Here is a 15478-nt window from a genome sequence, read left to right as displayed (position 1 = left end):
CCTGTGGGCCTGGTATGTTAAGTGTGTGGGCGCGGAGAGCCGAGGACTCTCAAGTGTTTTTCTCAGGAAGCTGTTGCCAGAATAGAAGGTGTCGGAAAGAGCAAAGGAGGACAGATTGGCTGAAAAACAGCCACCCTTCTAAAACTGATTGTGGGGATGAAAGCACAACTCTGCGATTGTACTGAGAGCCACTGATTGTACATCTTGGATGGATTGTGTCGTTTGTGACAAAACTGCTTTTTTTAAAAAAAGAAAAAAGAGGGCATGTGACAGGGCAGTGGTCTCAGGAACTTTTAATATGCGAATGCATTGCAAATATCCAGAGGAAGCTATTGAATAAAGCACTTTCCAAATTTAAAAAAAAAAAAAAAAATTGGTTCTTTGGATCAAATGCAGGTGTAACGGGAAGTGGGCTTCTGTAGGGAAAGACCACCTTCCTGGGCGTAGCCTGAAGCCAGTTCCTGGCTGGAGGGGTTCAAAGCCTCTCTGAAGCACCAGCTTGGGCCCCACGGGTCAGGCAGGGGCCTTGTCCCAGTGCACCCACCAATGACCCCAGGCTGCTAAAAGCCTGCAGCTTTCCACCCAGAGGGCAAGCCACAGGGCCCCCCAAGGGGATTCACAGTGGGAGGAGCCAAAGAAAGGGGGAAGCACTGAGCCCCTCTTGCTGCTGCTCACAGAAAACTGAGCTCACGGCATCATTCCTGGCCAGTGGTCAGGTTCCAGGAGAAGCACTATTTAGAGGCACTGAACAAGAAGGTGGGGGGACCAACAGGGAGGGAGGGGTTGTTTGACTTCTCTTCAGAAGCAGCAAAAGACGAGAACCTGATTATCAAATCCTGTGGAGGTGCAAATGCATTAGGTGGTAGTTTAGACCCTCAAGCCGGATTACCTGGGTTCAGATCCCAGCGCCGCTACCTGCTAGCTGTGTGACCATGGGCAAGTTACTTAACCTTTCTGGGCCCTCAGATCTGTAAAACGGGGGTCATCACAGTCCTTCCAAATCACAGCACTGTGATGGGGTTCCATGAAATAACATGTAAAAGCAGGGCACTGAACAGGAATTCAGGAAATGTTAGTTTAGTTATCATCAAAGATATGATAAATGTGATTCTGCCAAGACCCAGAGATCTGGGAGATTCTGTGAGGAGGAGCTGGGGATGGACTGGCCGTGGGTGTCTGAGGTGTGAGGTGGGTGTCAGCGTCAGTGAAGAGGGTCCTGATGGCGCTGCTAGCAGGTGCACCCTTAAGAATTCCAGCAAACCGAGGAGGAGGAACCATGGAGGGCAGCGGGGGGTGGGGGAGCAGTGGAATGGATCCCGGAAGGTCCATCAGGAATCCTCCAAGCTCCATCAGCAGCTCACCCCCGCCCCGCCAGCTGGCAACCTTCTTAAGGCACAACTGTGACCGGCTAACGCGCTGTGTAAACAAGCCAGGACAAATGCTCCCCACCAGAGCACGTGCTGGCCCCCCAGACACCAGTTCGCTGATCCAAATGCCAGGGCAAGATACTAAGTGCTTTATTTAGTTGGGAAGAAGGTCACGGGGTGCGATCTTCCTGGACACTTGTCGCCATGACACACAGTCCTGAGGCATGGTGGCTCCGAGGTCCCAGGCCCCTGCTTTATTCGTGTCCTGAGGGTGACAGGCGCCGGGCTGGGGAGCCCTGACAGCCGACTGTGGATTGCCGAGACCAAGCCTGGACACTGCACTCCCTGACCAGGTCTGGGAAGGGGCTAGCCCTCAGGATTTTTGCAAGTGTGAACACCACTTATGAAAGGGCCGAGGGTGGGGAGAGGAATGCAAGAAGGTGGACAACTCAAGGATCATTTTGTGCCTAGGAGTTGTCACAGTGTCTCTCTATGCCAAGGGGTGTCCCTCTTATTCTGCGATGATTTACGCCTCCGAGGTTTGATTCTTTGGAGCCACTCCCCTGCACTGGCCCTTCAGCCACTGAGCTCTTTCTGTTCAATCTCCTCGGTGTGGGTTTGGATCTGTGAGTCATCTTCTCCTTTTGGGGGCAGTTTCGGTGGGATGTGAAACTTGCCCTTTGTCACGCAGCCAGAGGCTGCACGCATGAAAGCTCCATCCGCAGCGACAGTATGCAACTCTGACATCTCCCCCTGCAGTGCACCCCTGTGGGAGCACACTTTAAACACCCAAGACAGCGAGCAAGGAAAAGCAAAATAAAAGAAATGCAGCTTTTTAAAACCGAGAAAGCCAGCGAAGTCTCAAGTTTTGCTCTTTTCAAAGTCAGGAAATCCCACAAGATTTTGAACTGTTGAAGGAAGATTTCTCCTTTTTCTATAGATTGTGCCAGGCCTAATTTTGATCATGAATAACTAAGTATTAAAAGGAAAGTATCCTCAGATGTCAGGGTGGAGGGTAGAGAATCTGTGCTTAGGGTAATTTTCACAAGGTGTTTTTATATTTTTATTTTTCACTTTTCCGCTGGAACAACCTAACATCCCTAATTGTGCTTTTGGTCCGCTTTCATTTCCTTACCAAACACGTACTGCTAGTTTTGACAGTGGAGCAGCGCAATGAGTTTATTTGGGGATTTCTGAGTAGGGTACAGTTCCTTCAACTTTTGCAGAATTTGCTGGTTTCTCTAAACTGAATTGACGTTGAAATGCCTGTAAATGCGTGTTTGTGCAAACGGTTTTGGAGGTCCCTTGATCCAGTCACATTTGCATCCACACAGGGCAAAATTGAGACTGGGGCTCAAGCTATTTGGTGCAAAGACAGCCCGAAAAGTCAGAATGAAAGTCAGATATTCAAAATGCAGAACTCACGTTTCCATAGAAACAGCAGGTGCTTGGAATGGTGGGTTCTTTGAAAAACTAGCTGTTTTACTTAGAGGAAGCCGGAGAGATGCAAAGTGTTTTCTCTGAGGACGTTCTAGAAAGATGAGTTGTTTAAGGGCAGGGACGATGTTATATTCATCTTTGAATCCTTGGTTCCGAGGCAATAAAAAATGCTTCATAGATGAATCGACATATTAGTCTGTACACTTTCAGTTTCTAGCTGGTTCTTTACACTATCTAATTTCACTTCAAACGCAGGGCTGTCCTTTTCCTCGGCATGGGTGTGCCATGTTTATATTCTCAACCACAGGTAGGGGAACAGTTCAGGCTTACAAAAGGAATGGACTTGGGCAAGCCTTTTGCTTCGTGAGGGATATCTACCTAACTCCCGAAGCACTATGGTATGTGCAAGTGGATTTGTGTTTTCTCTCCCTAAATTTCATGGTTCCTTTCTGATCTTCTTTTTACTTTTGATATCGTAGTTCCCGAGTATCTTCATTGAGCAACCAAGTTTTAATCCTTTTCACCCCAAGACCCCAAGTTCAGAGCCCTCCTTAGCTCAAGGCCATGTCCCGCTGCACTGTCCTTCCCACCAGGAGAGCCCTTTGGTTTGCTCACCCAAAGGCCCCAGTCTCCACCCATTCAGCTGTTCACTTGGGCCGGGGGTCACGCAGGGTCAGAGATCAGAGTGATCTCCCAGGGCTGGCCTGGTCCCAAGCCTGACTTTGCCTGGGTGCGTCTCCCACTGCTTCAAACTTGCAACCCTATGCCGCACGGTGACAGGACAGCGATGCCCGGCGGGAAGGCAGCCTCCGGCTCTGGGTTTCTCTCTCCAGTCTTTTGGTTCCAACAGTAGCTGCTAATGGTGGGAGGAAGGGCAGATGGGTGGAGGATGAGAGGGAAGAAAGAAGCTCCCAGCAAGGCTGGGGGGTGTGATGGGGAGGTCCTGGTGGGAGGTGACCGCTAAGTACAGGGACTTTGATAAAGGGGGTGTTTGCAAACTGGATCAACAGATATCTGAGGCTGCCTGGAAGGAGAAATAGGAGTTTTCAGTCTCTGAACTGCTCTAAACTTCCTTCCATGCTTCAACCTGCCACCCAAGTTTCTTTCTACAATTTATATCTGGCCACATCAGATGCTTAAAACGTGTTGGTGGGTATCCATTTCACTCAGAATCAGACTGAATTCCCGACGTGGATTTCAAGGCCCTTCACCAGTTCTCCCACCTCATCCCTGCTCAAGGTCTGTCCCCGGACAGATGCGAGGGCTGCTTCCCAGCAACCCAGCAGGCCACGTGTTCCTCTCCTGCTTCTGTGTCCTTTGCTTGGAGCAGCCTCTTAGATGCTTCACCTGGATGACCTCCTCATCACCCTGCATGTCTCAACAGAGACGATGACCGTCTAGGATGACCCTCTGCCCCCTACTCATTGGCTCCCGCCACTCCTGGCTTTTATGATGGCACGGACCACTCAGAACTGTGACACCGGCCCTTTCGTCGTCCCCCTCACTGGCCCCCGAAGAACTGTGGCTTCACTTTGGGTGACCCTGGTATCTCCGATGCTGGCCCAGTGTCTGATGCACAGTATATCTCTGATGAGTGAATGAGTGAATGAATGAAATGCCCACATTAAATGATCTCAGAACAAAACCCCAGTTCTATTAGAAGAGGAATCTATACTGCACCTCCTTGATCCGAAAGGGTCCAAAGCTTAAGACAGACTCACCAACTTGGAACAAAGAGCACACCATCCATGATGTGGTCAGTGCCCAAGCAATGCTTGTAGTCATCATCATTATTATTAATGCATTTGTTTATGAATATTTGTAACATTTCTGCTGAGGCTTAGGCACACTCATTTTACCAGGTTCTTAGCAGGATGAAGGCACAGACATTCCTTGCCACTGAGGAGCGGACAATGTGAAATGCCATCACTCCTAACTTTCTGGTCCCGGGAGACTCCCGCTGCCTCCTGCCTGCAGCCCCCTCCTCCCTCAGCTCCTCTAGCTGCAGAAGGAAGAACAGTCCAAGGTGGGTTGCTGGCTATGGGCTGCTTCCTAAGCCTTGTTACAAACACATCATCTCGTTTTTATCATCCTAATGCTTTGGGAGGCATATATGGAAGGCACAGTTTTTATACCCATTGTATGGAGGTGGAGACTGAGGCCAGCGCTCCCAAGGGCTCCTGTGAGCAGCACATGCTCACAATACACGTCACTACCTTCTAGAGATCTGCAGAATCATCATGAACGGAGGGACAGCCCATGGGACATGTGGCTCTGGTGTAACCTAGGGCTCATGGGTTTGGGCAGAACACAAGAGAGTAGTGTGGCAAGACACCTCTCCAAAGAACAGCTGGATTAAACAAGTCTCGCTCTATACATGGCAGAAAAGGAAGAAGGAGAGGCAGGGAGAAAGAGAGAAGGAACAAAATATTCCAAGATTGTTCACTTGCAGCTTGCTTATGAAAACACCAAAAACAGCCTTAAGAATGGCTTCCAATGGAACAGCCAAAATGTCCCTAAGTACAGTCTGAGGCAAGCTGCCGTGGCACTACTATAAAATTCTTCTCAACTTGGGCGGAGGCAGCAATTACTGCTCAGGAAGAATGTGACGCTGCGGGTGCCAGCCGCATAGCCCGACGACAGTACAAAGGGATTATTCTGCTTTATTGTGAAAATGCAGTGTTTATTGTTAAAATACGATCGGGAATTGAAAGGGGCATGTATGAATCATAAATATTTGTGTGCCATTAATGTTTGGACAAAGGAGTTGGAAGGAGTGCATTGCGAGAACTCCTTTTCCCATGAAAAACAGTGCTTCAAATTACAGTCCATATTTAATTTCGTCTCTTCCATTGCTAATCTAAAATCTCAGTGCCTGCTGTGGCATATAACCCTTTCATGACCTCAGTACTCTACGGAACCAAGGAATAAAAATAAGGGTTGATGTTCCCTCCTGGAAAATTCATCCATTTAGACAAACTTGCAGCTGGTTGAAAGTAACAACCCCTACTGGATATCCTCACTGTACCCCACTAGCTCCATTGGCAAAGGCAGGATTGGGCTCAGACAGGTCAAGTAACTTTCCCAAGGACACACAGTACTTAGCCTGTGGTTCTCAACCAGGAGCAATTTTGCCCTCCAGGGGACATTCGGCAACATCTGCAGACATTTGCGGTTGTCACAACTGGGAGGAGGGGATGCTACTGGCATCTCATGTGTAGAGACCAGGGATGCCACTCAATGTCCTACAACACACAACAAAGAATGAACCAGCCTGAATGTCAGCAGTACCGAGGCTGAGACACACTGGTCTCAACGGGGAACCCAGCAAAGTCCAGATACTAACCACTAGGCTCTAGTGCCTAGCATAAAAACCCATCCTGTAACAGCCATCCATTTGCAAATATTTAATGAGTGCTTACGACCTGCCAGACACAGTTCTAGCTATTGACGATACCAAACAGCGCTTTTCAAGTTTAGGGCTGGATCTTCCGTTTTTGTAAAACTCTTGGTAGTCCACCACCTGGGGGCTTATGGGCACATTTTTAATTCTTTTCTACCCAGAGGAGGTGTGCAAGGGTGACTTGAGTCCCCATCACCTCTGCAGGGTATCCTCGTATTTCATGGCTATTCTGGGGATTTTTTTCCCAGCGAGTTTCACTCCCTAGCACACTCTGGGGGCAGGGCCTGGGCTCTGTGGGTTCCCAGCTGAGACGCCACCCATCCACTCCCACTTGGAGACTCTTACAAGTCACTAATTATTAGACACACAGCTGATCTCCACGCTGAATCTGAGAACTGTTGCTTTACTGTGGGGAGCTTCAAGGAAGCAGATGTATATGGGGGTAGGAAAGTTAGGGTTGAAGGTCTCCACAGAGAGCAAGCAACAAACCCACAAACAAAAAACCAGAGAAAGCAGCCACAGCAAAACTTATTCAAGAAATCCATCCTGCAGCCAACACTCTCTTGATGGGGTGAGAATGCCTAGAGCAGCCTTTTTCAGACATTTAAAAAAAAATCATCATTAATCATTAGGAAAATGCAAATCAAAACCACAATGAGATGCCATTTCACGCCCACTAGTACAGCTACTATTAAAAAAAAAAAAACGGAAAACAACAAGTGTTGGAGAGGATGTGGAGAAATAGGAACACTCATTCATTGCTGTTGGGAACGTAAAATGGTGCAGCTGCCACGGAAGAGTTTGGCAGTTCCTCAGAAAGTTAAGTATAGAATTATCATATGAACCTGAAATCCCTCTACTAGGTGTATACCCAATTGAATTGAAAGCAGGACTTGAACAGATATTTATTTGCACATGGATGTCCACAGCGGCATTATTCAGAATTGCCAAATGATGGAAGCCAACTGTCCCTCAACTAATGAATGGATAAACAAAATGTGGAATAATGAATAATGAAACATACAATGGGACATTATTCAGCTGTAAAAAGGAATGGCGTTCTGTATCATGTATACTATATGGATGGACCTTGAAGAGATCATGCTGAGTGAAACAAGTCAGACAAAAGAGGACAAATACTGCATGATCTCACTGATATGAGATTATTAGTATAGAACCAGAAACTAATACACATTACCAGGGGATGCGGTGGGGGTAGGGAATGGGGAGTTAAGGCTTAATTGGTACAGAATTTCTGTTTGGGGTAATGGAAATGTTTTGGTAATGGATGGTGGTGATGGTAGCACAACATTGTGAACATAATTAACAGCACTGAATTAGGTATTTAAATGTGGTTAAAAGGGGGAAATTGTAGGTGAAATATATGTTACTAGAATAAAAATTTAAATAAAAACATAGGAATGTACAACACAAATAGTGAACCCTAATGTAAACTATCAGGTAATAGTACAATTATAATAATATTCTTTCATCAATTGTAACAAATGGACTACACTAATGCAAAGTGTTACTAATTGGGGGTATACGGGAACTATTTTCTGCATGATTTTCCAGTACACTTAGAACTTCTCTAATAAAAAAAAATTGCATATGTAAAGAAAAAGCCATTGTTCTCTGAATCTCAGTATGGGAGACAGGTGACAGCAGAGCTAACATGTTGGGGCAGGTAGGAGAAAGTTCTGGAAGAACATGGCCAGCTGTCTGCCTGTGGCAACTCTGTAAACCAGAGCTTCAGAGATGGCCTGACAGTTGAGCCTCGGTACCTTCTCATCCTCTGCTGTATGTAGCCTTGATTTTTATTTTAGGCATGCAAACCAAGTCCTTTTTGGTGTCAAAGACATCTGTCTGTGATACATTCCAGTACCTTGCTTTGAGCACTTTAGAGCTCGAGTGAACATCATCCCTTAACAAGTCACATTCCTCAATCGATGGATCAGAACAGCCTGAGCATGGCACTGCAGCCTCGTGGCCCCTGGACAGAAGCATTTGGGAAAGGGGGTGAGGACCAAGAGCCAGCTCTGTGCTTCTGTTGCTTCTGTGGACCTGCCCCCATGTGACATCCGGCATCCCTTGCTGTGTGGACCATTTCACCCACCCTCTCCTTCCGCCACACCTGCATCCTCCAGCGGTGTGGACAAAACAGCGGATGGTGCAGCTCTATGCATCTAGAACACTGGTATTTTGTTTTCATTTTAAAATTCCTTTAATATTCATTGATGCTCTCTCATTCTAATTTTTAATCTGTGCGAACTTTTCAATACAAGTTTTTCATGAATTGCAAAGAGAGGCAGGAAACATTATGGAAACAGGGTATGGGAAGCCTTCACAACCGATTTGAGTGTGGGGCAAGATCAGGGTTTCTCTGTCTCAGCACTACTGACATTCTGGGCCATGTAATTCTTTGTTGGGGCCGGGGCTGCCCGGTGCATTGTAGGGTGTTTGGCAGCATTTCTGCTCTCCACCCACTAGAAGCCAGCAGCCTCCATGGGGTCCCTGCCACCCAGGTCCTAGCAGCCAAAAATGTCCAAATGTCCTTTGGAGGAACCACTGAGCAAGATCCTCAGGGGAAATGGATAATTAGATAGATAAGATAACAACTTCAACCTGCACAATGATTTCAAATGGAATGAATATCTGAGTGTAGGGGGTACTGGAGACCCGCCTTTCAAAGAGGCAGACAAAGCCTTATTCTGATGAGTTTGGACCAGCTCCTGATTAATTATATATAGAGAGTGAGATAATAGAGATACTGACTATACCTCATACAATGGTTTCAAACAGAGTGAAGGGAGGACATCCCTAAAACTCCAAAATAATGCGTTGAGCAAACTGGAGCATTTCCACCTCCAAAAAGGTCCACCCCTCCTTGCCTTGCCTGATAAGCACACAGATAACCCACTAATGCTCAAACCAGTCCATTCCTGGGCGTTACCTTTGAGCCAAGGAAAGACTCCTTTGTTTGCACAAGGTGACTCAATTAGAAACACACACCACCCTTAAAGGTTGTGGCCAACCCTCCCACTCACTGGATGTGAGTTTCCCGGATCAGGTGGGAGTGGGTGGGGGTGGGGTGGGAGGTGGGAGACAATTCTGCAGTGTGTGCTGCCCATAAATTCTTAATGGCGGTCTTAAATCTCAAGGTAAAAGCAGGGATTCATCTAAGTTGCAAAATAAACAGGAAATATGCTTGCATCTTCTTTGAGAAAAAACACAGTTTAAGTGGATCCTAAAAGAATGCTTCCTCACGGAGGAAACCAGAGGAAATGCTTTTTGAAGCCAGCAGCAGAATGGCCAGGAGCTTCTCAAAGGAAACCTACCCATGGGGTCACTTTACCACGTGTGGGCTGTCAATTCCCTGGAACCCTTGCAGAGAAAGGGCGGTGATTAAAAAGTGGATTCCTAAATATGGGATACATTCCCAGATACAGTCTCGTAGTGGCTGGCTATGCGTGGGAATCATTACAATGAAAAATAAACACCATGAGTAACTCAGCTCCTAACTCAAGCAGAAATACACTGCTGGATGCGGGACTCACATCAGAACAAAAGACAGAGGGAAGGTGTCGCCTGGAGTCCACTAACGCATGTTTATAAATACAGATCCCCACGAGCAGAGCTTTGGCCCTGACGCCCTGCAAGTGAGCTGACTTACGGGCACATTGGAAAATATTCATAGGCAACTCATTAAATCCACACTATTTTTATTTAATTTCTATTAATTACTTTTTTTGGGCTTCAGATGAGATGTTATTAGTACGGATTTTGTCCTCAAAGACAATTTGATCCAAGAAGTCTTCTCAATGGAAGTAGACACACACACACACACACACACACACACGCGCGCGCGTGCCCATAAATGGCTAGAAGGCCAAAGGAGCCTTCAAAAACCACATAACCTCTTTATACTAACAGTACATAGTTATCCAAAAACATCCCCTTACTGATCCGAACTTGTTTTATAATCATCCTCAGAAAGAAAACAGTCATCCAACAGCATACCATCTTCTCCTTTCTCACAAATAATTTTTCTTTAAAAATCATAATAAAAAAAGAAACCCAGAATACATTCTTCCGTAACCCGTCTTCTCCACCCTCTCTTGCCCCTTGCCAACCAGCACAAAAAGAAAATACGAGATTGATTTATTAGAACCAGGGCAGTGTTGCAGCCACTGGCTGGAGCCTTGTTTATGTCTATAATGTTTGCTGCTAGAACGGGAACTCTGAAAATCACTCAACCGTCTGTTCTCGCGGAAGCCCTTTCTGGTGATAGTTCTCCAACCCCTCCCAAAAGAGCTGCCCCTACCAAATGGCAACCGACAGGCAAGGAAAGGGTTGAGGGGGTGGAAAGGCAAGTCTGGCTTCTGCCCATCCATGGTAAAATATTGTTCATACAAATAACCTCAGTTAAAAAAAAAAAAAGCTGTCTGTCACCATCAGCAATGCCTGACATGTCATAAAATCAGCAAGAAAACCATGGAGGGATACATGGTGAGACTGCTTATTCCAGGCTCTTCTGGTAATGTTTTGGAGAAATCTTTTCTCTTTGGTTTTTCACCATGGTGCTCCCACCCCAGGCTTTAAATGGGCAAGGGGTGCTGGTGGTGGGCGTGGAGGCGAGGAGCAACTTGCTTTAAGAAAGTGTTGCAACTCTGTTATTGGCAAATGTAAAACAGAATGAGAAACCTGATCTCTCGAGATGAAATCTACATCAGATCATGGGCACAGCTTTCAACCTGCCATCGAAAGGAATTATTTGCTAGGGCTGGCTGAGACTTGGTATGCCACAGAGGCTGGTTCTTTGTTTAAAATTCATATTTTCCCACACTGATACCTGGAAACATATTTTGGTACATATGTTATTTTAAAGTGTTTTCTAACAACAACAGATTAAAAAAGGAAAAATCCTGGGAGCGTTGATTTTAACATAAGACATGTGACTTTTCCTTACATTCTTTCCAGAAGATCCTATGGTCAGCTTATTACACTTTGAACGTTATCTGGGAAACAACTCTGGGACTGTCAGTTGAATTTTTCCTTTCCCTGTTACATGGATCTGTAATAACCTCTACACAAAGACATGTCTCATTTCATTTAGAAAACCGGTACAGTTTATCCTTTTCTAAAAGTACCTTCTCTCATCTCGACCACAGTCTCCCACTCATCTGAAAGGCAACTTCCCCCTACTGCTTCCCAAATACTATAAAATAAGAAAGAAAATGCCTTCAGTAACAAACTTTGCACAAATCTGCCATAAACCAGATTGTGACAGGATAAATATTATGTCTGGGAAGACATCCCCAGCAGGAACCTAATGAAGGTGAAGGAATTTCGTTTTATAAAAGCATTGGGAAAATGTACTCTTTTGAAAGAAGGCACAATTAAGTCACCAAGGAGGTCAACATCATTACAAACCCACTGGAAAATTAAACCCTGTCATCGCAGGCCACGGAAGAAACTTGGCTTCCAGTTGGGGGAGTTGGTTAGTCATGGATGTTGCATTAGGCTCTGCAGCCTGGGGCCAGCGCATGCCCCCGAGGAGACACTGTCCTTTCCGTTACTAAATGGGCCCTGGCCCCATTTCCAAGTGGTGAAGAGTGTGCAGACCTGATGGCCATCCAAAGCCTGGGCAAGTTCTGACTATAATAAAAGCAGGTGTTCCCCAAATGAAGACTATTTACCTCCTTTGATCATTTATTTATTCGTTTTCCAGCTATCTGTTAGGGGTGGCACAGTGCTAAGCTGGCCCTCTATGGTCGACACAAAGCTCCGCATTCATAGATTTTTGGCCTGGGGTCCATGGATCCCCCAAAAGTCCATAAATGAGCTTTAGAAGCCCTGGCAACTGAAAGTGCATGAAAAATTTTGCATTTAAGCATGCATATGCGCTTTCTTCCCCTTGGAAGGTTTCCAAAGGATTTTCAAAATTATCCATGATGTTCCCAAATGATTAAAAATCACATTCTTAGAAAAATTTAGAATGAAATTTGCAGTGGATTCTCTTCTCTCATTTACTATGTGGTTGATGACATGGTCTGGTAGATTTCCTCCTTGGTTCTAAAATAAATTAATTAAAGCTGTATTCCCTGGTTATCTGATAGATTCCTTTCCAACCGATTAAATACTCCTACAGGGACGGAAGCACTCAGATTTCACTGCTGAAAATTTTAAATCTCTCTTAGCTGAAGCTGTGGTGAACTTATCTCGTTAACTCCGAAAATATCGCTAGATTCTGTATCGGCTGCAAAGGGGTCCTGATGTAAACTGCTACTAATTAACCTCACCAAAGAGATCAACTTTTGACAAAATCCTCTTACTAGACTGCATTTTGATTTTCTGGAGGTGGCGGATGGTTCCAGAGCATTTGGTTCAATGTGAATTGTTCCGAGCAACAACCTGTTTTCTCGACATAACCCCTGCAGTTTAGTTTGACTTCCCAGAACTCCCTCTCTCTCCCATCGCCCTGGAGCTGAAGCTGCTACGTCTTCCATTGAACATGGAGACCCTGAATCAAAGGAAGAGAATTCCAAGGGTGAGATGCTCCCTGAACAAGAATTTAATTGATGGGGAGAGAAAAAAAGGAGCAAATGGGAGAAAAGGAAGACGATCAGACTGCTGAAACCTTCGCCAACATTTTTAGGGGCTAGAGCGTAGTCAGCGAGGCCATAAAAGCTGGACGGGCAGGTTTTCCCGGTTGCAGACTGAACCCGAGGTGAGAAGCTGCAATCCTGGACAGCAGCCAGGCCCCAGATAGATCAGTTTTGTAGAACAGAGAAAAAAAACAAAACAAAAAAAACCCTTCCACATTCAACATCTGGCAATTTTTTACGATCTCCCCGGACTGGCAGCAGGTAAAAGAAAAGGAAGTGTTTCCTCCCACCCCTTGATTCTGAACCAGGCACCAGACCCCTCTGAGAGCCCACCAAGACCAGTGGCTGTGGACAGAATGTGAAACTGGCATTGAAATGTGTGAGCCGAGAGCCAGGAACTCCTTGGCCACTTTGGGGTGTGTCAATGCCACTGCATGTTTTCAGGTATTTTTAAAAAACACCGAACACAAAATAGCAGATAGTTTTAAGACCCCTTAGTAAAATGTAATAAAATTTTTAAAGGAATAGGATTCAGTGTGGAAGATTAAGACTAATTGTCAAAATTAGCAAGAATCATCTGCTCTCTTAATAATGGAAGCAAATTGCAAAAAAAAAAAAAAATCTGGCAGGCTTAGATGTTGACACTTGTACTTGAAAGAGCAAAATCAAGTTGTATTTTATGATTAGGGAGAGAAATTATGGAACAAAGTTAAATTGGGTCTCTTGGCAGCTCTTTTTCTTTTTTGGTAGCACTGACCAAAATAAGAAAAAAAAATCACTCAAAACCAACAATAAACATGGTAACCACAACTGGGTCAAACTTTCAATCAGGATTCCTGTATTTTTGATTGCCTTATTATCACTCGTGGGAAGCAGAGCCTGTGCAAAACATACATAGTCCAATTACGGCATTTCAATCAATTTTCTTGTTCCAGAGTATCAGAAGGCAGCCCAGCCTTGGCTGCAGCTATTTTGTTCTTTGGGGTTTATGCAAACTCAGGGACATACTGGCACGAATCATGCAGCCAAACGCAAACAATCCACACCTTGGGGAAACAGTTCACTGTTACCCAAGTAAACACAAGCACCTATTAGTCACCCCCTCAAAACACAAATGACCAATCAGGAATGAGGGATCAGCACTCCACACCAAAAAGGGAAGCACGCAGCTTTCAAAATCTAAGTCTTTATTACCACCAACTTATTGCACTTTGCCAGAAGGCCACCCCTGAACTTCTTATGGGAAAATGTTACTGGCATGGGCCATTAAATAGTTTCCAAAACTTCTATAACCAAACCCAGACATACAGACCTACAAAGATGTGTATAATGTTTTTCTCTGGGAAAACAACCAAATGATACTCAGTTATTGATTCATAATTGTAGAAATCCATAAGAATTGAATTCAGATCATTAGCAATACTGGTGGCAGGGAGCAGGCTACGGGGCCTTTGTTTCTTATTGGCTTCTCACCCACTCAGCCAACTACTTATCTAAAGCCTTCGAGATGTTTTCTAAACACACATCTCTGAATCGTAATGTGAATTCCATTTACGGAAAGGCAGGGACTTTTAATATAACAAGTGAACCCATTTGACGACATGCCTTTATACATGATAGCATCACTCATGCTTTCAGTAAGTGGAGATAATTTTCTTTGCATTCCCCTATTATTAATGTAGTACTATCAACATATATTTTCGATTGTGTTATACGTTTTTATTTTCTCCAGCTACGCTATTTTGAAATTGCTCTTGACAGAGAGGATAACAATAACAATGGCCAAAATATCACATTCACCCCCTTCTCCTCTTCAACTGATCAAATGCCCTGAGAACACAGGTTTTCTTATATTTTTGAATGCCTCTATAAAGAGTGGTGATCAGTGTTATATTTTAAGTGTCTGCTGGTGATAATTTTATGTTTTCAATTTAATAACTATTTTTATTTGGGTATTTATCATAGGTCTTTTATCATACTGGAAATAGCTCTTATTGGTAAGCTCATCCAATACTATATTACAAAAGTGAGACTTTCATAATAAACTATCCTTCTTCCTTCAATTAAACTTCTAGGGCATGTTACTGTTAATAAAATAAGACTTTGGTTCTTACAATGCAGAGAAAACCCAATGCTTGAAAATAACTTGAAGCAAGAAGAGATTACTCTTTCTTCTCTACTACTTTGATAATGGGCTAAAAGCAAAGAAAAATTATACATGGGAGTGGCACTGTATAACTGTTCCTTTGGTTAATCCAGGCTTCAATATTGTAAGCACCCTAAAATGTTAAACTGGGCCCAATCCATTTGCTCCAAATAATAATAACAATGCATTCAAAATAAATATAATAGGAAGGTCAAATTACCCTCAAATTGACCAAACCAGAGTGTTATTAGCACTACTTCTTCATATTTTATCATAAAATGATAACCTTGCTTGAAACCATGTTTCAATATCATACACTCTATATTCCTTCAAATTATTAGAAACGAGCATTTGAAATTTTGGCACTTGGATCAGCACATAGAGTCTAAGTTAAAGGCTTCTATTAAGTAGATTTCTGGTTATTATTGAAGACGAACCCCCCGTTGTATAATTCCAGTTTTCATTCTGGCATTTTTAAATATTTTTACATTTGAGCAAAAAATCTGAGGGGCTT

The 15478-nt window shown here is 44.4% G+C and overlaps 1 protein-coding gene across 6 annotated transcripts in view; it reads right to left on the bottom strand.

The window, feature by feature from the left end:
- Positions 1-15478, bottom strand: part of RUNX1 (RUNX family transcription factor 1) — a 243084-nt gene that overhangs the window by 69562 nt on the left and 158044 nt on the right. The window lies entirely within an intron of this gene.

This window comes from Choloepus didactylus, chromosome 1, assembly GCF_015220235.1.
Source record: "Choloepus didactylus isolate mChoDid1 chromosome 1, mChoDid1.pri, whole genome shotgun sequence".
In the NCBI taxonomy this organism is placed as follows: Eukaryota; Metazoa; Chordata; class Mammalia; order Pilosa; family Megalonychidae; genus Choloepus; species Choloepus didactylus.
Note: the sequence above shows the minus strand (reverse complement) of the source record. Positions and strands in the feature narration are given on the sequence as shown.